This window comes from Talpa occidentalis, unplaced genomic scaffold, assembly GCF_014898055.3.
Source record: "Talpa occidentalis isolate TD23 unplaced genomic scaffold, MPIMG_talOcc4v2.1 talOcc4.5, whole genome shotgun sequence".
In the NCBI taxonomy this organism is placed as follows: Eukaryota; Metazoa; Chordata; class Mammalia; order Eulipotyphla; family Talpidae; genus Talpa; species Talpa occidentalis.
The window spans coordinates 21,090,413-21,116,638 of NW_023604861.1; the positions used below are offsets into that span (position 1 = coordinate 21,090,413).

The following is a 26,226-nucleotide window of genomic DNA, read 5'->3' on the forward strand; positions in this document are numbered from 1 at the left end:
ACTGAAGTTACCAGCTGGAAAGGTGAGGGGAAGAGAAAAAAGTAGGAAGGGAGCACGAAAGACTATAAAACAGGAACTACGGGGGCTTAGATAGGGGGTGGTTTTGGTAACAAGACCTGAAGGGTGTGATGCTATACCTCTAAATCATATTCAGTGTTGTAAACCTATGCTAATTCAATAAAAGAATAATTCTTAAATGACTTGAACTCCTCCAAACTCACTATTCATGACACTAATATATATCACACTCAGGTCGTTGTGAACATTAAATGAAGTAATACATTAAAACAAAGTTTCATTTTCTGTTCTTACACATTGTATACATAAGTGTAAAAAGACAGTCAAGAAAGTTGTCCCAGGTCTTAAAATTAATGCGGTTGAGCACAGCTCTGTGGAGCTGTATGCAGCCTCTGCAGCATCGGTTCAATCCCCGCCGCCCAGAGATACCCACATGGTGCGGCAGACCTCTCCTATCTTGCCCGCTGCTCCCCTCAGCAGTGTATTTCAGTCAGTCTGCCTGTTCTGTTCCCCACTCTGTCTCTGGTGAATCCTCTCACCCTCCGGCGAATCTGGCCTGTACCCCGGTTCTTGTATAAATAAATAAATCTTAAAAAATTAATACATAGCACTCATGGTTTTAACCCAGTTAAACAGCAGAATTCCAACTTTTAAACAGTTTCTTTATTCTCTCTTCTTATATTCCAGCCTGAATTTGGATGACTGAATCCTGACATTGATATTTTAACAGACTGTGACAAGTGTTATGAGGTGAAAATTACACTACAATCAACTTAAGGTCCAAATAACTGGGACAACAACTTAGAAATACATTTAAAAATGGTTGATCTATGGTCGTATATATTTCTTTGTCCACAGAAAATATTCTATCTTTATTTATTGCTGAGAGAAGATGAATCATTCAGCATCAGCCTAGTGGGTTTTAGTTAATGATGAGCAGAAGATACAAGTAGAAAATTTAATAGACACTTACTTCAAAGAATGAAATAGCAGCACAGGAACACAGGAACATATTATTTAACAATGTGATATGTCTTTTTTACCCTTATTGCTTTTAATTTTTCTTTTTAACACTGATTTTCAGCAATCTTATTGTAATATTTCTTGGTGTGGTTTTCTCTGCTTTTTCTGTTGGGATCAGCTTAGCTTCTTGGATCTTTGGGTTTATACTTTTTAATCAAACTCAGTCAAAAACAAAAGGCATCTCCTTTAAAAACTTCAGGATCGCTCTCTTGCTCTCTCACTCTGCTCTATAAATTCTAGCTTCACGGACATCCTCAAAAATACTCCCATCTTCTCACGTAAAAAATACTTATTTCTTGGGTCTGGAAACTGTCTTTAGATGATAACCTGGGCAATTTTTGTACTCATTGAAAATAATCAAGAAAAGACTTACTAGTATAAATTAAGAATTTTGCATTGGAGTAGAGATCTGTAAGGATAAATATGAGAGAATTTATTAATTTATTAGCTTAGGCATTGACTCTGTGACTCAGGATTCAATGTTCTGAAAAGAACATCCCTAATATATTCTGGTAATTTATTGGTGTGACACCTTGAAATTTGGACATCATTACAACTTACTGTAAATGGGGTAATGATGAAAAGTAGAGAACGAAGTGTAAAAGGGTCAAAGGATAGAAGGCTTAAGTAGGTAAAAAATGTTCAAGTGAATTTTCTATGTTTGAATTTCAAATCTACCCCCTGATAAGTTTACTAAGCAACAGAGAACACACCCTTTACTAATAGCATAACAAAATGTACTAGTGAGGGTGGCACATACCTGTTCCTTTGAGAAACATCATGTTTGCTGTCCTCTGTAGACTCATACTGATTCTGGCAGATGAAGTCTTATCTCAACGGAGATATCATTATCTGCAATGACAGAAGCACTTGAACATCAGAGGCATGACAGGTGTTTTCTGTATTGGACATTAATTCAAGCACATTAGAATGTGCTTGAGAGTACTTTCAATCCCAGGAATCCATGACAAAGCCAAAGGATTATTAATAATCTAGAGGAAAAGTAATGGAGAGCTGACTAGATCGCCTATAAAATGGAAAAAATTGAGAGTGGGCTAACAATGTTGTTATCAGCCCCTGGCATTAAAAACTATGATCCTTTGTTCATTTTTCAAATCTAAGTTTCCTGGCCCAGTGCTCATGAAGGGAAAACCAAATTTCTTTGTGTAAGAACCTTGCAACACTATTGTAAGTACATACCTTAACTATCTTTCTGATCCTGTCTTTAAGTGACCGAGGATTTATCACAGTAACTGTACACTAGAGAATGAGGAATGGCTGCATTTTTTATCTACAGTTACAGGGTCTCAGGTGATTTGGGGGACCTGAAATGACACCATGATCTCCTAGTTAGAATAGGGACTTTATGGAGGATAAATTTTAAATGCAGTTTTGCTTTAAGCTAACAATGAGCACAATGGGTCCTCTAATCCACCCTTTGGATATTTCCAGAATTCCTAAATACATAATTTTGATATAAAACTTAAAACATGGCAGATTTGTACTGATCTGTGAGGGCCACTATGACAAGGACAAATGGAAGACAAGAAATTTCTCACTCTTTACTCAAAATAGGTAATCAGGGGTTTCCCTGGTAGTGCAGGGGTCAGTCTCAGCACTATTAATCTATCTGCAGCCACTAGAACAAGTTCTATCCCAGTCAGGGAACTAACCCCCAAGGCACAGCAGACCTCTCCTGTCTCATCCACTGTGCCCCTCAGCAGTGTATTTCAATAGATCTGCCTGTTCTGCTCCTCACTCTGTCTCTGCTGAATCCTCTCACCCCCATATCTCTGGCCTACACCCCAGTTCTTGTATGCATGAACAAATAAACAAATCTTTAAAATAAATTTTTAAAAAAAAAAGATTATCAGAACAAATACTGAAATCCTGGAGCTAGAGAATAGTTTAAAAGCCTTAAAAGATTAAAAAGTAGTGATTGCCATTGTATTTTCATCCAATTCATCCTTTGAACCACTGCAAAAAGCAATGGAATATCATGGATGATGGACTCTTACTAATTTAAAAGTTCAGTAATTGCCATTCTAGTTCAGCAAAACCAACAGCGTTTGATCTGCAAAAGTTGATACATAAAAGCATTTTTATTAAATTTTTTTTACATCATTGTTCATGTTTAAACAATATTTGCTTCCCCTCACCCCTTCAGACGTAGTCCCCATAGTGTTTCCTTCACCAATGCACCCGTGCACCATCACCTCAGTTCCCCTGTGCTCCTCACTCCCTCCCTCTGATCCCTCTCCTGCCTCCTCCCCTGTAGTATATTCACACTTAGGGATCTAATCTTACCCAAAGGACACAAAAACATTGATTCAAAAGACCACTGTACTCCTATGTTTACTGCAGCACTGTTTACAATAGGTAAAACCTGGAAACAACCCAAATGCCCCAAAATAGATGACTGGATCAAGAAGATGTGGTATATATACACAATGGAATATTATTCAGCAGTCAAAAAAGATAAACTTATGCCATTCACAGCAATGTGTATGGAGCTAGAAGGAATTATACTCAGTGAAATAAGCCAGAAAGAAAAAGAAAAACATCGGATGGTTTCACTTATAGCAGGAATATAGGGGAACCAAATAAGACATCAGTGTAAAAAAAATAGTAACAGTACAAAACACAACAAAGCAAAAACGGACAATTATAAAAAGCATTCTTTTTAAAATCAAATTTCATTGATTTCCCATTTGTTTATGTAACTGCATGATTTTGGGAGTACAACTTCACATCTCAATGTGTATGATTCACTCACCTGCCACCAGACTTCAGTGTCACTACCTTATCACATTACCTTTCCATTCTGTCCTCCCTTCTCTCAACCATAGTATTGTAAATATATTTTTCTTGAATTCCATCAAAAAGGAGATTCCTAAGCCATTCACTGTTACAGGGCAAGGAAAATACACATTTAGTATCTTGGCCCAGACCTATACTACTCTCCAGCTTTCTGTCAAAATATAGTCTTTGAATATCCTGATTTCTGCAGAATGCCATACAGAGCCACTGTGTGGCAGACAGTTATTTGACTGTCATAAGTGGAAGGTGATCAATATCTCAAGGTCTTAGCATGACACATGTATGCCAGAAGTTGGAGATAAAGTCAAAAATTGAGAGTGCTGTCACTCTGGTGGAAATTTTAGTGGTCCTGGGGTATGGAACATATCAAGGCACCATTTCGAAAATAGACCTCTAAAATGATCCCTTTTGATTTTGGAGGTAGCATATAACTCACTTGCTAATGCTGATCCAACCTATTAATTGGGTGATTCAGAAGATAACCAGCGAAAGAAATATCTGCAGTAATTATAGACCAATATGCAAGTTTCCACACAACAAACACTTCATGTCCCTGCACATTTGGCAGCGACAGGGATGTCTGTGATTGGTAAGGATGCAGTGTAGAGTCTCTGGTAAGCCCCAGCCTCAGAGGTACAATGCAAACACCCAGATTTCTGGGCCAAGGTCATGCAAGTAGGAGAAATATTCACTGCTTTAAAAACCTGTGCTCTTACACTACTGAGCACCTGATTCTGGGACACTGAACAAATAGGAACACTTAACACCCAAAAGGAGTGAACTTTGACAGCAGATATTGAAAGCTGGCAGATAAATTCTTTCTCTCCCTTTTATTCTATGGAGGCAACATTGGTTTGTAACACGGTATATGATTCAGACGGAGGTCATAAGACCACAACCACCACCAAAAGCACCCAGAGTCCTCTCCCCACTTTGTCCCTCCCAGACAGACTGGCTTCCAGATGTGGCTGGTCCTGCAGCTTCTCAGAAGACGATTCTGTGGGGTCAGTAGTACTAGGTGCTAGTAACATCCGTCCTTCAGTCTTTCTTCTTTCCTGTATCTCTCTCCTTTTCTCCCACTCCTGCTGTCCTGTGGTATTTTCTAATAAACGAGCAGCACATAAACTTTGCCCCAGGCTCTGCTTTGTGGGGAAACCAAAAATAAGCTCTCTCCTGCGTAAGCCTCTTTAGGGTATAACCTATCATTTCAGCTCTACCTTTCCAATCGCCTCTCCCAATACTCCTTGCCTTGCAATTTATGCTCTTATGATATCAAATTGCTTTAATTTCCCCACAGAAAAGACACTTTCATACCATTAGAATTTGGCTTATATTCTTTATTTAATCAGGAATATGATCTTTCATTTTCATTTAATTATTTTGTAGAGATCAACTCAGGAGTCACCTCCTGTGTTCTTCCCTCAGTCGGAAAGCAGGCAGTGCAACAGCCTCCAGCTGTCCTCGAGGGGATTGTCAGGCGTGCCCAGACCTCTGACACACTAGAAACACCACCAGAGGTAGCAGCACTGTAATCTCCATGACTTTTCTCTCCCACACTCTGGTGTGCGTGTGTTAACTAGGGTCTCCAGGACACACTGGGAGCCATCAGGAGACAGGAGGATGCAGAGTAGGTCAGGAGAAGATGTGGAGGCTATTTTAACACTCTGGTTAGATATCTGGGCTCTAATTTAGATTAGTGATTGAAAGGAGATCCATACTCAGGGCAGGAAGGCAAAGAACTCACTAGAGAGGGAATAAGATTCAGGAACACGTGCTCGCTTTGGGAAGAAGGGTGGAGGAAGGCTGCAGGTGCAGTTCCCATCCTGGAACTGAAGACTTCACCAAACAGGAATCGAGGCCACATTTTACAAGCCAAATGAGTGCTTCTGATGATAGCTCAAGTTATTTATATTTGGTTCAAAGAGTCATCACATTTAGAGTAAAACTCTTGGGGTGGAATAAATTGATTCTTTGCTGTGTGCTGCGTTAGACAGCAGGGTACAAAAATTAATCACACAGGGTCTTTGCCCCAGGGACTGTACCTTCAAATGTGGAGCACAGAACTGACCCCCTGATGTGATCATAACATGATAAATGCTGCAAGAGAGGTAAACCCAGGACACTGTGCAAGACTGGGAAGAAGGCTTGGCCCAGCCTTAGCTTGCAGAGCATGATCACTGCGACCCCGGCATGTTAACTCAGAGCAAGTCAGGAGGATTTTTAATGGTAATCAAGACTCTCTTTAGCAAGTAGGAGCCACAAAAAAACATTGAATCCTGATGTACGTGATCCCAGATTGTTCTGCTGCAAAAAAAAAAAAAAAAAAATGTGGCCAGATTTTGATAAAAAGTAAACCCATTTTATATTGTTTTCTGTGCTTTTTCCCACTGATAAAACATGTTCTTCTTCAGGTTCTTTCTAACACTGTAAAAGACTTCTGAGTATGATGGAGTTTCTGCATCCAGTTCTGCTTTGGTTATATTTGGCTAATTTATTTTACTAACTATTTTAAATGGTCTAACTTGATTCTGTGATTTTATACAAATAGCCTTTTAGCAGTATTTTATAAGTAAACCAACATTTCTTTTCAGGTATACCGTGTAAGATTCTGAAAATTTTTCTTTTTAAACTCTTTCCCCTGCAGACAAACATCTTCCTCCTCTCATTGCTACTTTTACTTGCTTAATGTCTTACTTATGAATTCTCTTAGGTTCCTATGTTTTGGGCAGGAGGGAAAGATTATCCATTTGGATTCATGCCCATTTGAGCACTTTCGTCCCAGGAGTGAATGCACAATTATTAAGACATTAGACTTCTTGAATTCTGTTTGATATTGAAGGGTGTTGTTTACTCCCCAGTTCTGGAAGCTCACACAACTAACACTGAACAGTTCACACACTCAGAGCTGTATGTGGTTGTAGTCTGAGCTGGAGTACATTTGGATGGAGGGAGAATGTGTCAACAGAATGTGGACAGCAATAAGCACATGTGTTCTCAAGACAGAAGAGCACATTTGCCTCCTTACTGCCTGCTGAACATAGAGCCTCTTTTGTCTCGGGTTGTCTTCCAGCAAACAAAGAAGCCAGTTGGCCACATATAGCTCACTTTTTATTTATTTAGTTCCCCCCTGTAGTGTTTTCAGACCAAGCTGCCTTACACGAAGGAATCATATCTACTGATTAGCAAGGCCAGATTGTGGCTTGGGAAGATTCCTTGTGACCCTTGCAACAGATTAATTGTTTGCCATAAGGAAGTCTCTTAACCTTGTGGTATTTCCTTTTATACTCTCCAAGTGGAAGATAATAATGCTGGGGAAAAATGACTTGATATCCTCAAATGAGAAGCATCCCTTCATGTCTTTGTACATATAGGCTTCCTATTACAATATTAGTACTGTTTTGTCCCATTTAAAATACTTCAGGAGAGTTCCACAACACTGCTCTTTGTATAATAAAAACAATTTTTCCAGGTGTTAGAATTTCACCCAAGTGTTTTATTTTGTTGATGAAAAATTGTGGACAGAAAGTATTCTAATTCTTCTTATTTTAAAGCATTAAAGCAAAATTAGTACTATAACTTCATCCATGGAAGGATCTTGGCAGGGCATATATGCCATTTTACAAATGGAAATAAACATGAAGTCCATAGCCATAGTTCTATCAGAAATACAAGTAATGAACACAACTTGAAAAAGGCAGTGTCTGAAATTTGGCCCATAAATATGTCTCACAAGAAATACTAACTAGCAATAAATGATGAAAGCAGAGAAAAGATCCAAAGGAAGGAAGCTGACCCATCTATTAGTATGGTGTTTGAAAATGTTGCTTACGATGCCTTTCAAGAAAAGACATAGAGAACTATAGAGTTTAAAAATAAAAGGCTTGCTCTATGTGGCTGGTACAATAAAAAAAAGCTGTATAGAAGAACATTTAAAAGTCTGAAGGAGAGCTGTCACGATAAATAAATGCTGAATTCAGAAAAGAATACATTGAAATATACCAGAATTTTGAAATATACCACTGCATTTTAGAAGCAAATTTCCAAAATTTGTAGGCAAAGACAAATTTCCTAAAATTTTAATGCTATGATCCACTGAATTACAAAGCTTTGGAAAACTATGTTTCCTTATTTAAAATTAATTTTTAAAATTACAATGGTATTATGCTCCTTTTAGACAAAGTAGTATAAAAGTACTACACTGTCATCTTGAAACAAACTGCTGATTGGGTGAAATAAACTTTTATCCATCCGTATAAGTATTTCTTCATCAGACTCTTGTGCCCATTTCTTATGCTCCAAATGCATCAGTCTCTGTATAAATAGGTTTATATATTTCCACTTGAGTTTTCTTTACAATTGATATTACAATGTTACCAAGTTGATGCCTTAACATTATCATTTTTACCACTGCATTTACTTAAAAAAAAATTTTTCAGGCTTTTGTGAATTAGGGGAATAATAGTGACAGTAAAAACATGTAAAATTAACAAATGCTAACAATAAAATACAGATAGGATGAAAACTGTTAGTAAATATGAATTAACACTAATAAATGTAAGTTAATACAACATGACTGATGCAGTTATTGTGACATAAATGCATCATTTAAGAATATAAAAATTATGAATATAACAGGCATATACCTTGAGGTCATTATGCTAAGTGAAATAAACCAATCACAAAAAGACAAATACTGTGTGATTCCACTTACATGAGGAAGTCAGATTAATCAATTCACAGAAACAGAAAGAATGATGTTTGCTGTGGCACTGGATGTGAGTGAATTGGGGAGTCATTTAATGGGTACAGAGTTTCAATTTTGCAAGATGAAAAGAATCTTGGAGGCATCAGCTGGTGGTGATGGCTCAAACCAATGAGTATTCCAGACACTTCAACCCAACAAAATGGGTTCATTCAGAAACAACAGGAAAAGTACATGTCTATGGAGAGAAGTGGTGGCACTTCCGTGAATCAAAAAGCCAACAATCCCCTGTACAGCTTCCAAAGCAGGACCCTCTTAGTTCCTCTGGGGCTGGAAAACAGCATCACTTTTTTCCCTGTGATGCAAGGCATGTTGGGTCCTGAAGTTTTCTGATTTATCCATGGGTTGCTCTCTCTCTTCCTAGCCTCCCAATCTCATTTCAATAGGGTTTTGTATTTTAATGGTCACAGTACTTAATTCCACTAAACTTCACCTGAAAATGGGTAAACTGTTAAATCATGGCAGGCGTACTTTACAACAAAGTAAACCTAAAAAAAATAATTATGAATATGGACTTCTTTGAAAGTTTTGAGTAATATAATTGTTAAAAATGGCTTCACCTTCTGTTCTGTTGAGATATTGTTGGCCACCTAGCCTGACAGTGGAATCCTATGGGTCATACCCACAGGACATGACAGGGAGCGTTGGGCTGCCAACACTCTTTTTGCTCCTTCTCTCCATGTAAGGAGCTCAGATATTGACAAGGCAGAAAAACTTGGAACAAGCAGGAGAATGACTAGTAGCTCTAGCTTCTCTATGGAGAGCCTATCTCCCCTTAGAATAACTTCAGTCTATTGACTGAACTGTTAAGAAATTACCATCTTGGATATTATCTTGCTTGAAAAGAGAGAGAGGAAAGGAACTTAAATGGCAGTGTGGCTGCATTTCTTTAATTCTAGGCTGGAAAAAAAGAGGCTAACGTAGGCATTAAGGCTCACACAATATAGCATCCTATGACAACAGACAGAGATTTGGGGCCAAATCAAAGTTAGTGAAGAAGAGTAATCATCTGCACATTTATCCCATGGACAAATAACTTGATACATAAAGATCTATATGACCCAATCCTGGCCTTATGTAAACTCTTTCAAATAACCTTGTTTGCTTAGATGTATGCAAAGTTTGATTATCCATGGGAAGGCTGTGACAATCACTCAGCAATCTGTGGATTAAAAAAAAACACAACTATTATTTTATTGGATTAAAGGTCTCTCGCTAGAGTGGTGCATGTAATTAAAAAAATATAAATGCTTAAGAGGAATACTTGGTCTCCAAAACTTTAAAATTAATTTCTGCTTCATGGTAATCTTATCTTTCAAGGGAAAAAAGGGATATATATATATATATATATAAAACAATATATTATTAGTATAATATGAAGCTCCTTGTATTAAATATAAGCCAAAGAAGGAACGTGCAATTTAAGTGTGGTTTCTTATATTGGCATTATTTTACATTTTTTAAATGTATATTCGATAATATATTTGAATACTCAAATTATTAAAAATATAATTTTAAACAAGACTAAAATTTCAGTGCTTTAAAAGAAAATTGAAGACTCCTTCCTCCTGTTAATCCAGCACATTAAAGCTACTTCAGTCAGCAAGCATCATTGATTGGATATCCACTAGTGTAGAGCACTGCATGTATCCTCTGATTTCAATCAAAATAGAACATAAAGTTCTTGCCTTTAAAGATATTTCTTGCAGATAAGTCTCCAATATTAAAGAAGCACTGAAGCATATTCAGAACCCATAGTGACTGCACTTAGGTTTGCATAATCAATAGGTAGGAAATTTTAAAGAACAGAGTAACAAGGGACATCCAAGAATGGAGTTGGAAGTGCTGGATTTGATCTAGTCAATATATCACACCCCATCAATTTTTCCTACTCCAAAATGTGTAATAGTCCAATCTCTGTGGAGGACCAGAGTCAAGGACCTTTAGTAACACCAACAGGCAGAAAATGGGGGTGCCATCACAGAAATCCTCACAAGGGTGATTAGTGTTCCTGCCCTCAGGAGGCCAAGGAAGAGCCTGGGTGGCCTTTGGAGCTGGAGGGTCAAGAATCAGAGGCATCATGGAAGCTTCCTTGGGGTGTTTTGACTAGAGATGACCACTTGCCTGTTTTTATAACTCCAGTAGGCGTGAGGGGAAGCTCTGTGAGTCTGTGATGACTTTCCCAGTTTAATGACTGCCATCTCTTAGGAACCCCACACAGACCTGAGCCCAGGTGAGCTGAGAAGGAAAAGTAACCTCCATCCAAGGAAGATCAGTAAGAATAACAGGAAGCCATGCTCAACAGAGCAGGTGAGCAAAGATTTAACCACCTGAGTAAAGAATTAGCAAGAACACTTTGGGAAATTAAAGTGTAGTGCTTAGGAAACTTATGGAAACAATAAAAATGATTTCCCACCGAAGGAAAAAAAAAACATGAATTATAGGAAAAATGCAGGAATGGCCTGCAGGTTCACAGGCAACAACCTTCAAAGACAAAAGATGACAATATAAAAAATGAAAATCGGGTGGCACGGACGGTTGAGCGCTGCGCTCTGAAGCTGTCCGCAGCCTCTGCAGCGCCGGTTCAATCCCAGCCGACCAGAGAGGATCCCACATGGCGCGGCAGACCTCTCCAGTCTCACCCGCTGCTCCCCTCAGCAGTGTGTTTCATCAGTCTGCCTGTTCTGTTCCCCGCTCTGTCTCTGATGAATCCTCTCACCCTCACGCGCATCTGGCCTGTACCCCGGTTCTTGTATAAATAAATGAATAAAAAATCTTTAAAAGAAAATGAAAATCATGAAGAAAAGATAATACTTCAAGGAGAGGTCCAAGAGACTGTTATACAAGTAATAGAAATTCCATAAGGAAATTAAAATACTGAGAGGAAAGGAATAATTAAAGAAATGACAAATAAGGATTTCTGTTTTGAAGAACTCTTCTAGTTTCAGGGTAGACTGACAAGTTATGCATATAGAAAGAAATTTTAGACAAAAATTTCTATATTCTAAGGACAAAGAGACAAACTTAAAACATCTAAAACTGCCAAGCAAGCAAATTATTCATCATGGAAAACTAAACCTACAGGCACTGGGTTTTTTTATTAGTAATGTTTATTATAAGACACCATATCAAAAAATTTAACTTAATTAAAGAAATATGGTATTGGCATAAACATGTGAAGAAGAGTTAAGCAATTCCAGAAATACATCTAGGTACAGAGAAGAATATTTTTTGTAAGACAAAGGTAAAAGTTGAATTTTTGAGAAAACAGCGCATTACTTAAATTCTGATGACAGGTGCTTACTTATTTGAAATAATATAAAACTGCACCATTCTCTTATACTATATTTAAAACTAAATTCCAGGTGAATGAAAACACTAATTATTTAAAACTCTGAACAAAATATTTGCAATTCAGATCACAAAATGATTAGTCATCATAATATAAAGAATAATTTTTCTTCACAAGTATGAAATAAAGCAAATATCCATCATTAATGGAACTAAGTGAAAGTGACAGTCCCTATTTCAAGGATTATTACAAAGTAATTGAACATGGATTGGAGCTATGCTAATTCACTCAAAGGGATTTTGCAAGTCATTAAGTAAAACTCCAACAAGGAAAAAAAAAAAAGACCCAACAGAAAAATAAGTAGATAGCCACATGTTTATAAAAATTTAAAAAAATTGATTATGTCTATTATTGGAAACATCCACTGATGTTTAAAATTTCAAGTTTTAAAATTTCAAGTACCACACTTTTTACTGAAAATATCTGGAGTTGAATTACTATGATTTCTAATTAAATGCGAGTTCTTTTTTCTTTTGCCTCAGATTATTTTATAAACAAAAGACCTGAATAACAATGCACTACTTTTAGAAACCTTGTAAAGAAGGTCTGAACTTCTGAAAATAAATTACTGGTTTACCCAAGTTGCCTTATTAAAAAATACATGGGATATCATTTTTCTTTGCTATGATATCTATGCTATATTCACAGATAGAGAACACTACACATCATTTTCCAGGAGTCCATGGCATAGTTAACACCTCATTACCTTAAAGCACCTTAGGTGCTAGTTATATTGTGAATAATGTTTCCACCTGTGCCAACATTATAGACTCCTCATGTCTATTAAATGCTGGGTGTTTATTTTTAAATGTGTTTTTATTTGAGTATTAGAAAACACAAGGTCATCCACAATAACAAGGTAACTCAAGATCCTCAATGACTTATCAGGCGAAACTTTACATTTTACTCAGGCTACATGTTTATAGTGGGTCTGTTTCAAATAGTCGTTCAGTGGCCCTGGTTGTTAGGAACTCCACCATCTTCACCTCCTGCTAGAACAGGTGCCTTTTCAAGGAAAGCCCCTGAGGAAGCTTTGGCAGGGGAGAAACATTTCAGAGATTCTCTCACTGGTAATTAAATTCTTTCATTTGCCAGGTCCACAATGTACTGGAAGGAACTAGCCACATAGTTGTTACAGGAGGTTTGGAACTCAAAAGTGGTAACTTCCCCCTGAATGGAGGGGTTTCCCTTAGGGTTCAAGCCAATTAAATCACAATAGGATTGTATAGGGGAGGGACAGCGTATCCACATCACAACAATATAAGCACACAATTCAATTGGCAGTAAGTAATTCATAGGTGGCAGTAATTATAGAGGAAGAAGCAACAGAAATGCACAAATAGTACAGCAATAATAAATATAATGACTAAAGAAATCTCCATAGAGGAAACTTAGATACCTGTAAGGTGGTTGAAAAGAAAGGAGATGAAAGGTTTCAGGGTGGCACCTCTAGAAGAATTGGGGGGTATTTACAGTAGCAAATAAGGCATGGGATTAGGTTATAAAAACAGTATGCAGGAATTGCAAAGGAAGGAGGAGAGGGCAGCTAATAAAGATAAAGGAAGCAGGAGAGTCTGCAATCAAAGTGATGCAACATAAAAGACCTTTAAAATGCTACAGTGGAGAAGAAAAGGGTTGAATAGGATTTGATTGCTTAGAATGATTTTAAGCCACTGTGATCGCCCTTGGGTTCTCATGTTTATGGGGAATCCTGAGCATAGTACTGTAATGTGGCATATCATGTTTTAAGATTTAGCTTGAAGTTAGGCAGTTATCTCACAGCCTAACTGGATTCTGAATAAGATATTAGCTTGCTTTTACTTGAAGTATTGAGGTCTTGCTGAAGTTCTTTCTCTCTAAAAACGCTGCAGTTACAAAAGCTTGACAAGAGAGCTCACATATGTCCTTGAATTAACTTTAACAAATGCCATATTTTCATTTTTCAAACAGAGATGTCTAGAGACATTTCACTTTATACCCTGTTATGCAACCAACATGCATTATCAAGATTTACCTGGAGAACTCTGCCTATAAACAGCAAAAGCCAAGAACAGATTTCCCAGGAAAACTAGATAGTCACAGTAGATATCACCCCTTTTGTCTATAAAGTTAGGAAGCATAATATTATCCAACATTTTAAAATGTATGCATACCTTACCACCCAGATGAATTTATCTTCCTTATCATGACTGACTGACTCTCTATTATAATTATTTTAAATTATATTTAATATACTTAATGATGCTTTACGTTAATAAGTTCCTAAGATACAACTATTGATACTGTTGCCATATGTTTCATAGGACAGTTCTCTGAAGGAGGATAAAGCCTTCAGTTGTGTTACCTTCCTGTCTCCTGGCTATTAACCCACATGACCATTTACAAAAATACTAATGGAAAGAAGAAATTGACCAACACAAATGAAAGTGCAGGAAAGAAACAAAAAGTGATAATGTTAGCCATGAAATACAGTTGTATGCAAATGGAGTTTAAGAAAAATGGCTGACAGTGAGCATGCTGCAACCACTGCTGTTGAAGGAGATACGCTGCCAGAAGAACTGGGTGGAGGCTAATTCATCACATACGTGAGGAAAGTATTTGTTATGAAAAGTATCAGTGATGTCTCAGCAAAAGAATTCACATGAAGAATTATCAGAGATATAAATGTGCCGTGTTTATAAGCTACTCAGTTTAAGATATGCTATTATAGCAGCTCAGACAGATTAAACATTATTTTGATTAAAAGTCCACTTTTTCATATTTTGTATACATGTTCTTTTAAGATATAAGTAAGTCTTGAATCTTCTTTTGAGAGCCAGATTTCGCTCTTAAAGATCTTTCCACTAAGATATATAGAATATGTTTTCTTTGCATCTTTTCAAAACAATTTAGAATATATTGATCCCTCATGTTCAATATATTTAGGATTTATTTACCCCTTATCTCCAATTCCACATATTTTTTGAAGTCAAAATAATTTCCAACTAGAAGCTCCTTTTCTTAATGTCACTATCTTCTTTAAGTTATCATTGAGGAAAGTAAAATTAAATTATGCAACTATCTGATTTAAGTTCATGAGTATTTTGCCTGATGTCTGGATACCCTCTATCCCATTATTACTATTATATATTGCTTATGTAGAATGCTTTAAGAAAAAATCATTTTTGTGTAAGGTTCAAGGTTGACAATGATTTTGTATAGTGCATCACTCATTTCTTCCATCTAAAGAAGAATGTGTAGTACAAATGACATCATTTCATTTCTTTTATCTACTAAATTGTAAAATTCTACTAAATTAAACCTCCTTAAGATTGAAAGTTACTTTCTTCTACAACACTTGTCATTTCTATCATAATGTTCAATTCCTGAATATTATTATATCAGGTCTCAGAGAGCAACTTATGCTGCCACATTTTCCCCTTAGCATTAAAACCTGTCACTCATTTCATCTGTTACCTATTTCTATGCAACATCATATAGGCTTCTAAAGAGTAAGTACAGATGCGTCTTCCAGGGTTCTAGCTCCCAACAAAGTGGAGACCAGCAAAAAGTTATATAAGACAGTTCATTTGATAACATATTTCCATAAAACTGAACGACAGAAAAGTAAACCGAGAATTGGGGAAATCTAATACAAAGGCCCATTATTGAATAGGTCATTCCTGCAAGCAACAGTTTTGAGAAACAGAATTGAGATGAGAAACAATCACGTATGGAACAAAAGGGAGAAACATCTAACCATGGACTTCCAATGCCTATTGGGTTGGGCTTGGTTGATAAGGTGTTATCTTCCTCCACTTTTGGAATATTCAGGCACTGGGCCCCCTTAGATAACCTGAGCAATCAAACCTAAAAAACTCTGGGGACAAATGAAAATCTCAGATGAGGCACTGGCAGATGGAAATGATATGAAGGCTTCCCAGATGTACTCCCACAGCTATGGAACAAGTCAGATTTGAGATGCAGAGGATCCAAATGTAAGATAATACATGAGGCATCTTACATTTAAATAATATATGGAATTCAAGAATAAATCAATCACTCCTTTGCATTTTAATAGATTTGGACTTTTATATAGGCACATGTTGATACTTAATAATGAACATTTGACACTTATATGTTCTAAAAGCAATTTTAGTTCAATAAAAATAATAAAGAATATATACAAATGACACCTTCCCTGAAATGGGTACTCAAGTCCTGACTTCAAGTAGTCACCTGCCTCCTTTCTCTATTCCATCACATTGACATTTATTTCAGTGTATTATAATAAATCAATAGTAATGAATTAAAATTATTGGTTTGTATGCTTTGTCAAATTATTCAGTATTTATGAACCAAGAGTGGTGGAAAGTATGAGATTTTACTCTAATTGCAAACTAGCAACTTAGACTGCCACAGTTTCTTGGATGCCAGTAGAAGACATGCTACCCCTGAGTAAGAGGATAGTTTATTATCCAGAGAAAAAAAGAGGAGCCAAGGTATCAGGCTTTTCCTTTGGGTTTCTCTGCACCAATTCCCGGAAGACCAGAGAACATCTACATACAAAGTGGGTTGCATTATAGGAGAGAATCCTAAGTTTAGGGAATACACAACTTTTATAACTGGCGATAAGTTTACCTGCCTTGAGTTCAAGGAGACACTATCTTTATTAGTAAACATGCCTTTCATTTGCTCTAGAAAGAGACAGCCTGTCTATCTTCAAGGGTTATTTCACTTTACTCACATAGTAAAAAGATGTTCCAGCATAGATCATCAGTGCCTCATTTGTAATACATACAGAAAGCAAAAACAACAACAACAACAACAATAAAAACCTATGGGAAACAGCCTTCCATTATTATATTCTAAACAAGGCTCTAAGGTACAATGAAAGGAAAACTCACTGTTCAGTAATCATATGCCAAAAAAATGCAGGTAGGGGCTCTTAGTTATCTAAATAAATTGGCACATGTATTCAGGGGGCTTATCTAAATAAAATAATCATGTAATTAATCATAATTATAACTAAATAACAGAAGTCTTGATTTTATTTTTATCTAAAGCAACCTAGTTTAAGAAACACTAGCTAATTTAATTCTTTACTCTATGTCTTTCTTTTAACATACCCCACTGCATTAATAGCTTCTATTTGAAATAGTGGAATAATGGTTATTGGTAAAGTGGAATAATGGTTATTCAAAAGGCGAGGAATGCACTTGGTGACATATTTTAATTTAGTTCTGAAATAAGAAATACTCAGGAAAAGCAAGGTGTAAAATGGACTTCCATGAAAAATAGGCTTCAATAAAATGATGAATCCATAGAAGGATTTTGTATGATGATCTTTTATGGAATCAAGCAATTCTGAGCTCAGATTAACATTGTTTCAAGAGTCAGGCTGTAGCAGGTCTAGCCAGTCCCTGCAAAGGTAAAGAATACCTAGGGGGCTGCCCTGTATAAATCTGGGAGCCCCTGGTTTATAGCCTCAAAGTATGAGTAAGAGAAAGGGGCCCCTCCTCCCCTTGTAGGAAACTCTAAGAAAAAAAAAAAATACTTTATTTGTAAGAGGAAAGGAGCAAATCCTCCTCCGAATTTACAACAAAAATTAGTTTTCAGAAGGTTTTCAGCCCAAAATTATCTTTTCTGCTAGGTCAAAAAGTCTTAACACTATAGTCTACATTAAATGAACTTGAGCTCATAGTGCCCCCCCAGTAACCTGACTAAATCAAATACAAACCATTTCTGAAGGAGCCCATCTTCAACCCAGGCTACAGATTTCCCCAAAGTTCCAAGAAGTATGAGCTCTCAATTAAAAATCATAAACTACTCTAAGCTCACACTAAGAGAAACAATAGAAATAAAGTAGTTTGACCATGTGAATTGAAAAATAAATACAAAGTATAAAACAAATATATTTAATAGGTTCAAGGAAAAAAATCCACAAACCAAGATTTAGAAGGCCTGAAACATGCCAAGAAAGAAAAATAAAAAATTTATACCCAGGAACATCATAATGAAATTACAGGATATCTAAGTCAAAGACAAGACTGAACCATCCAGAAAGAAAAGGCAGATAATTTTTAAAGTAGCAATGATAATACTGAAAGCTGATCTCTATCTTGCAAACCATGGGAGGGGAAAGCATTAGAATGAGAGAGTGGTAGAGACTATCAATCTAAAATTGTATGCTCAGTAAAATGTCTTTCCAAAATGTGGATAAAGATGTTTTCAGGTTTAAAAAAGTGACCAAGTGTTTCAACTAACTGCCACTCAACAAATGAAACTCTAAGGTATACTTCGGCAGGAAGTAGCTGCAGATGAAGACTCTCAGAAGCCCACAGAAATGATGTGAAGAGGTCATGATAGCAGGATGGATGTATAGATAGGTAGGGGGGTGGGGAGAGAGAGAGAGAGAGAGAGAGAGAGAGAGAGAGAATGAGACTATGAATGGTATCATGGTAAGGAAGGGAGTGGAAAATAGACCTAATATATAAAATATAATAAGTTGAAGGTCAATGAGTTGAAGTGTTCAGATCCTCATGTTGTTCAAAAGATTGTAAGACTATAGGCTAATATAAACTTAAACTAAATCTAAAGCAAGTAGAAGGGAGAAATAAAACTGATGGAACAGAAGTTAATGAGATAGAAAATAAACATAATAAAGAGGAGAAACAATAAAGCCAAATGTTAGTTGTTTTAAAAAGAGTAATAGACAAATCTATCACAAGGCTGAACTAGAGAAAATAAAGGAGTCACACTGAATATTATTAGCAACAAAAAAGAGACATAAGTATACAATCTGCAAAGAAAGATATTAAAGAAAATTAATATAATTAAATTTGAAAAGAAATTGACACATGTATAGAACATTTGCTAAAACGGATTCAAGGAACAACAAAAAACATTAAATGATTAATTAAATTATTAGGTAATTTTCTTCATACAAAGGACACAGCAGGTCCAGATGATTATACTGGCAAACTCTGTAACAGATATTCAAACAACAAATAATTTTAGTATTACATGAACTATTCCAGAGCTCATGTATAGAAAGCATGGGGATTCTACTCAATTCACCCATAAACAAAGATACAAAATCCAAATCCAAATAATAACAAATTGAATCATGCACTGTATAAAGACAGTATATAATATCAAAATTAGGCTTATTCTAGGAATGCAAAATTAGAAAACAATGCTATTCACTGTATTAATATATTAAAAGAGAATAATTACAAGATATTTTTGAGAAACACAATAAATTAAAATTCAACAATTTCAGAAAAGCATTGGATATGTATTTTATAAGTGTTCCTTTTTAACTACTCAATATTTAATTTATAAAAAATGTTTAGCATAAAAAGTCACAGTTCTTAAAAATCATGGTTAGTGAAAAATCACACAAATGAAGTATTTGCATTCGGGAACATATGGAATTGGGCCTTTTCTGTCTGTCTTCAGTGAATATGCTATAACCTCACAGGCATCTCTGTTCTGAAGGTTAATAACTACTGTTAATATAGCCATCATGTTTTAATTTAATGCAATTACTCTTATACAAGTTAGCATCAGATAACATCTTGCTATTAGAACTGTGTCCTTGTTGACCATGGACTTGACTTTGATGAAAATCATATCCTTATTACATTAAGCCAATATCATCTCTTTTATTAATATTTTCCTCTCATTTCATATTGTTTTACAAGCAACCAGTTTTTTCTTTAGCAAATTGTATGTCCCCACTAAACATTTTCCATTTCCTCTCATTTTAATAATTATACTAGCAAAACTCCAATTACTATCTCCAGTATAAAATTTTAGGAAAAATAATCAATTCAAATTTTAATATATTTTGATTCTTTGTACTTTATCTGTAAAATTTAATATGATATCTTATATTTAACAGCATGTTACTATATTATTTCTGCCATAAAATGGCATCATTCCTTCCACATAATCTCTCATTTATCATAGTGAAATACTTTCCTTTCAATTAATTATTAATACAATTTTAGCATGAAGAGACCCTGTTTCATATCACATGATTTTATAACTGCATTCTCATGAAACTAATCATAGAAAAGTGAAAATGTTTTAATGCATACTAAATTATGCCATTTTCCTAATTGTAGATATGGTTTAGAAAACATCATATTAAAGAAAATTATAAATAAGGCAACAACATTTTTCTGGATAGACAAAAAAATCAATCATTTTCTCTTACTTTTAGTTTAAATATCAAAACAGACAGACATTGTGTATTTAATTTAAAATTCTTCACTTGCATAAACAAAAAGGGTGAAGGAGTTGAGCTAGTATTGTCTGGGATATTCACATCTACAAGAACCACTTAAATTACTACTTTAAGATGTCCCCAGGAGGACAATATGTTATAGACTGGAACAGTGGGGAGAGTGAGAGGAGAGAGAGGGGACAGATAGGTATATACATTATATAATAGAGAGACAGAATGTTTTTGCTTTTCTTATTTTGATTTTTAGGGTTCTTCCAAAGGCCAGAGGACTCATTTAGTTATGGGAAGTTCCATAACAAAGTGCAGGTATCAACATCTCACCCCAAAATGCCAGGTCTACACCCACCAGCACTGGGCTACAGGATGATGAAAGAGACATTCTAATATCAAGCAACAAAAGAGACTCAGTCAGCTCTGTGTCAATACCCCATTAACATCCAGAGATAGCCTTGGGGGAGCTATAAAGTTACTTTGATAAAGCATCCCTTGAGTGGTCATGCCAGACCATTCCTCAAAATATCTATTCATGTCTCTTAGTTGCAAAGCCAAATCAGTATTCTAAGGGCATTCCTTAACTGCACGTACCCTAAAGCTGCCGGATGACCAAAGTTTGTTTTTGAAATCCAGGTAACAAAGAGTCCCTCAACAGGGTATAGAAAGTACCCAGACTGAGTTCTAAGAGAGAAGGTCAGAATAGGCACCTCTCTGCCAATGACCTCCATGTATAACACTGTCTTTGAGCCCAGGTTTGAACTAAATTCATATACTCTAGAGGACCCAATGTTTTATAGTCTGTAATGCACTGAGATTTCCTTCACAGGACACTCACCACATTCCAAATCCTTCACTCTCTTAGGTTGCTGTTATCTCCAACAAATACTACAGAGACTCTGTACCTTAGCTAGGATGGCTCTAGAAACTTGGAACAGAATGTACTGCCTTGTGACAATTGCTAAGCTACATGAAGCTTTGAAGAGCTTGTGAGCCAACACTCTGAGCTCTACTATAATGTTTTCTCTCGAACAGTGGTCTAGATTCCTGTAACTACTGTGACTCATCTACTTTGGATCAATAGTGAGAAATCAGAAAGAAAAGACGAGAGTTGTCTTGTCTGCAGATAAGGATCTTCTTGCTTTCTGGATAATTGCATTCTACATGCAGGCTTTATTTAACTAAGAAATAATACAGCCATCCTGCCTTCCTTCTCCTGTCCCACATTCTCCAAAACCAGAATCCCAAATGCACACACTTCCTAGATAAAGAGCAGGAGATTTCAATAGGCACACGGAGAGAGCAGGAAAGCTAACCTCACTCAACAGTCCTGCGGCCCTGCATCCCTCTGCTGTCAATACTATAGCACACTGACTCCGAACTCTTCCAAAGTTCATTTCCGCCCTCTCCAATGCCTCAAGGTATAGGACATATTTTCAGCAAGGGGATATTTGCATGATTCTTTGGACATGTATCATTGTCCTTACCGCGTATTGAAAATAATTAAAATGCCTCAGAAAAGTATGGCCCTAGGCACTAACTCCCTGCTTATTACATTCACCTGCTTATAAGAGACCAGTTCAGGCTCCCGACTGGTCATGGAGGAAGGCTGAGCTGTTACAAATGATTTTAATAAATGCAAAGTACAATCGGACATTTTAAGTCTTTTAGGGTTTGACCCCTTTTTACTTTGTAAACTGCACATTTGAATTTTATAGAAGTAATGATAATATTTGACCCAATTGTGATTCATCAATGAGATGTCACATGAACCAGAACTTAATTTTTATGGCCCAAGAAATCTAAATGTTGTAAGTAATTACATGGTGAAAAGCAAAACAAAATTCAGACTTGGTTTGAGTAAGCTGACACAAGTGGCAATATTTCAATACACTTGCCGTCTTTCTATATATTTCTTCCTCTTCATAATGGATTAGTAAAGGTCATTCACGTTTACTTACCTACTGTACAGCATCCCCGATGGCTCTGGGACTCTTTTGTGGCAACTGGAAGCTCTATTTAGCTTCCCCTAATTGCACATTGTATTTTGCTCACATTCCTTCTTGCACACATGCCAATAAATTTATGGGGTTCTTGTTCAACTGCTCACATTTTTTTCTCCTAGACTTAAACAGTTGATTTTATATTGTGGTTGGTTTTCCTGTGGAGTGAGCTACCTAAAGTTATGTGCAAGAACTTGTATGTTGATTATAATTGATCTGACAGGTCCTGAGACTAAAACTTAAGTGGGTATTTTACTTCCATTTTCACTCAGTAAAATCCTCACTTATATTTTACTCTGTACAAGGCCTACAGCATTTTATAAATATAACTGACAACATCTAGCATCCACTAAAATTTTACTGGCTTTATTTCTTTTCTTTTTTTTTTTTTTTTAAAGATTTATTTATTTACACAAGAACCGGGTACAGGTCAGAGGCACGGGAGGGTGAGAATATTCACCAGAGAGAGCCGGGAGCAGAGCAGGCAGACAGACTGAAGACACTGCTGATGGGAGCAGGGTGTAAGACAGGAGAGGTCTGCTGCACCTGGGTTTCTCCCTGGCCGCTGGGAATCGAACCCGTGCTGCAGAGACTGCCGGCAGCTTCACAGTGCGGCACTCAACCTGCTGTGCCACCGGGGAGGCCCTCGCTGGCTTTATTTCATACAAACATTGCAACAGAAGATTATAGATGATGTATATGATTATTTACTCACTTGAACTTAAAACTTGAGTACAAAGATGTTAAACAGACTTAAAATGGTTAACTTCTCACAGATCTTTTATTTCATTATTTTTAGTGCTATGATTAATAATGTCACAAAGTTTGCATTGAAGTGAATGTCATTGTTAGTAATAAAATAAAATGTAGGAAATATTAAAACTAGATTAAACTGGTAGGGGAAAAACATTCTTAAATAATGCCTCTTGTTGGTCTCCCACTCTATATGCTTTGGACTCTACATCTAAAGGAATAAACATGGAAGTACTATTAGTGTTAACAGTCTAGATACCTGAATTCCTTGGCATATCTCTGAATACTTAAGTGAGATTGCAACAAAATCATGTGCTTGTTCACTTTGCAAAGGTGCATTGGGAAGATAAAATGGCAATAACTTATTTTATCTGAAAGGTTTGAGGTTAAGCAATATTAATGGCTGGTTAATGGCTTAATGAGTGGGTTACAAACCATTTAAGCATGCAATGAACCTTAGCTTTTCAATGACTTTCCTAATGAAAGATCTATATGACTGCATGTCTTGTGTCACAATAGAGATAGTAGGAAAGGTACCTAATCAATTGTGATGGTAAATCAATTGATCTGTAACCCTGTTTTCATACAGTGAAAAGATATGGAAAGAGCATTTTACTATAGCTTTATTTCTAGCTGAAGATCAATAAATAAAAGCGACAGCTCACTACTTGAAAACGTTCTCTTGCACTGTGCTTTGAAAACCAAAGCAGGCAGATTGATGCCCTATTTCACATATATATCAGTTTCTTTTGTCACTTTTCAAAGATTTAAAGTTCTTCAAAATTAAATATATGATAGAAAATATCTGTAAATCTATGACTACGGTTCAGAATGAGGATAAAACTGTGGCCTAATAGAAATTTACTCTTTGGTTTTATAATATACACAAAATCATTGCTAAATTGCCCATCAAAGAAAAGGTCCTATTATTTTCATTTGTTGATCTTTCTTTTAGAAAAAAAATAGAACATGAGCAGCTAATCATAATACCAATGCTGCTTGTATTTCAAAAATATACTAGTTTGAGGTATTAAGCAACTGAAAAAACAAGTCACAGATTGAGAAGAATTATTTATTAAACATGTATTTGTTAAAAGACTCTGAAAATTCAACAAAAGCAGCAAGCCCAATTTTAAAATGAACAAAAGAGATGAACCAAAAAGATATATAAATAAATAAGCACATAAAAATGCATCAAACATCATTAGTCATTAGGAAATTCAAAACCTGAGTTACTACTATCTACTATTGAAAAACCTAAAATAAAAAGAACTGACAATACCAAGTGTTGATGACGATGTGAAACATTTAGAATTTTCACACAGTTCTAGTAGGAATTCAGTGGTAAACAGTTTAGCAGTTCCTAAAAAGTTAAACAAATACTGACCATGTAATCAAGAAATCCCATTCCTAGGTATTTGCCCAAGAGAAACGTAATCTTATGTTTAAACAAGAACCTGTATACACATGTTATGACTTTATGTGTAATTGCCAAAATATGAAAGCAATTTAAATAGACTTTAGTTGGTGAATGAAGAACCTTAGAAAAATTCACATAATGGAATAAAGGGATAAAGAGGTGTAAATTGCTATATAGGCAATATTTTGGTTTTTTTTTGTTTGTTTGTTTGTTTGTTTTTTAATTTTCTAGAGGCATGTCTTATTTATTTATTATTTGTTTGTTTGTTTTTGGTTTATACATGCACTGGGTACAGTCAGAAGCGCGGGAGGGTGAGAGAATTCACCAGAGCCAGAGCAGGGAGCAGAGCAGGCAGAAGGACCGAAACACACTGCTCAGGGGAGCAGCGGGCGGCAGGAGAGGTCTGTGCGCCATGTGGGACCCTCCTCCGGTGGCCGGGGAGCAGCCGGGGATCGAACCGGCGCCACAGAGGCTGTGGGTAGCTTCGCAACCCAGCGCTCAACCGCTGCGCCACCGGGGAGGCCCATATAGGCAATATTTTGTTTGAATCTTGCATTATACAAAATGTAAGAGATCAGACTCAAAAAGCTACAAAGGCATGATTTAATTCATACGTCATTCTTAAAAAAGCAAAACAAAAGAAACTGATATCAGTGGTTTGCAAGAGTTGGGAATTGGGGGAGGTAATTACTATGGGGCATGTGGAAAGTTTTGGGGAGATGGGATTGTTCTAATATTAATTGTAATAACATTTGTGCAACTGTACATGTTTGTCAAAACTCATAGAATTTTATACTAAAGAGAGTAAATGCTGTCATATGTAAACTTTACTGCAATAATCCTAAAACTAAAATAACACAGATTTAACATAAAAAGGCATAAAGGCTTCTGATATATCAAAAATTGTATACATTACTGGGCCTCCCCAGTGGCACAGAGGTTGAGCGCTGGGTTGCGAAGCTGCCTGCAGTCTCTGCGGCGCTGGTTCGATCCCCGGTTGTTCCCCGGCCACCCGAGGAGAGTCCCACATGGAGTGCAGACCTCTCCTGCCACCCGCTGCTCCCCTCAGCAGTATACTTCGGTCCTTCTGCCTGCTCTGCAACCCACTCTGGCTCTGGTGAATTCTCTCACCCTCTCGCACTTCTGACTGTACCCAGTGCATGTATAAATAAACAAACAAACAAATAAATAAAATACATGCCTTTTAAAAAAAATTGTACATTACACAATATCCTCTGACTATAGGTGAAATAGTTAACCCCTGATTAAGTTAGGGCAGGTGTTGGCAAACTACAGCCAGGGGCTAAATCAGAACCACTCCTGACTTGTATAAATAAAGTTTTACTGGTACACAACCAGGCTTTAGTCATTGATGTTTGCACATTACTATGGTAGAACTGAGTACTGGTGATAGAGACCAGGTGGCACACAAGATCTCGGATATCTGATACAATGCAGAGGGTACTGACCTCTGTATAGGGATTCATTCTATTCTCATTTAAACCCTGACTCTTTAGAAGATAAACGGGTGACGCCAGCGAACTGCCCGAAGAAGAAACTGGCCATAAAAGAGGACTAGAAGGGAGGGAAGCGCAGAACCCTGCTCCCCTCCCCCGCCCACAGAGGCGGCACTCTCCGACCGGTAGAGGGGAGGAAACAACAAACCAAAACGACCCACAAGAACAAACGACGCAGCAAGCGGGACTGTGCGTGGAAAGGAACTATTGCAGCCACCACACCCCGTGAACGGGAGCTGAGGCGAACCCTGCAGGATCCACCGCAGCGGTGAGCGAACGGCTCCAGGCGCCATTAGAGAAGAACAAAGACCCCGGGAGACGCGCACACAGC

At 36.7% G+C, this 26,226-nt stretch overlaps 1 long non-coding RNA gene across 1 annotated transcript in view; it reads right to left on the minus strand.

Annotated features, from left to right (window-relative positions):
- LOC129146873 (uncharacterized) overlaps positions 1-26,226 on the minus strand; it is a 286,809-nt gene that overhangs the window by 45,518 nt on the left and 215,065 nt on the right. Inside the window, exon 3 of the long non-coding RNA XR_008554188.1 lies at positions 1,802-1,893. This is a non-coding gene — a long non-coding RNA (uncharacterized LOC129146873). The remainder of the gene's footprint in view (positions 1-1,801; positions 1,894-26,226) is intronic.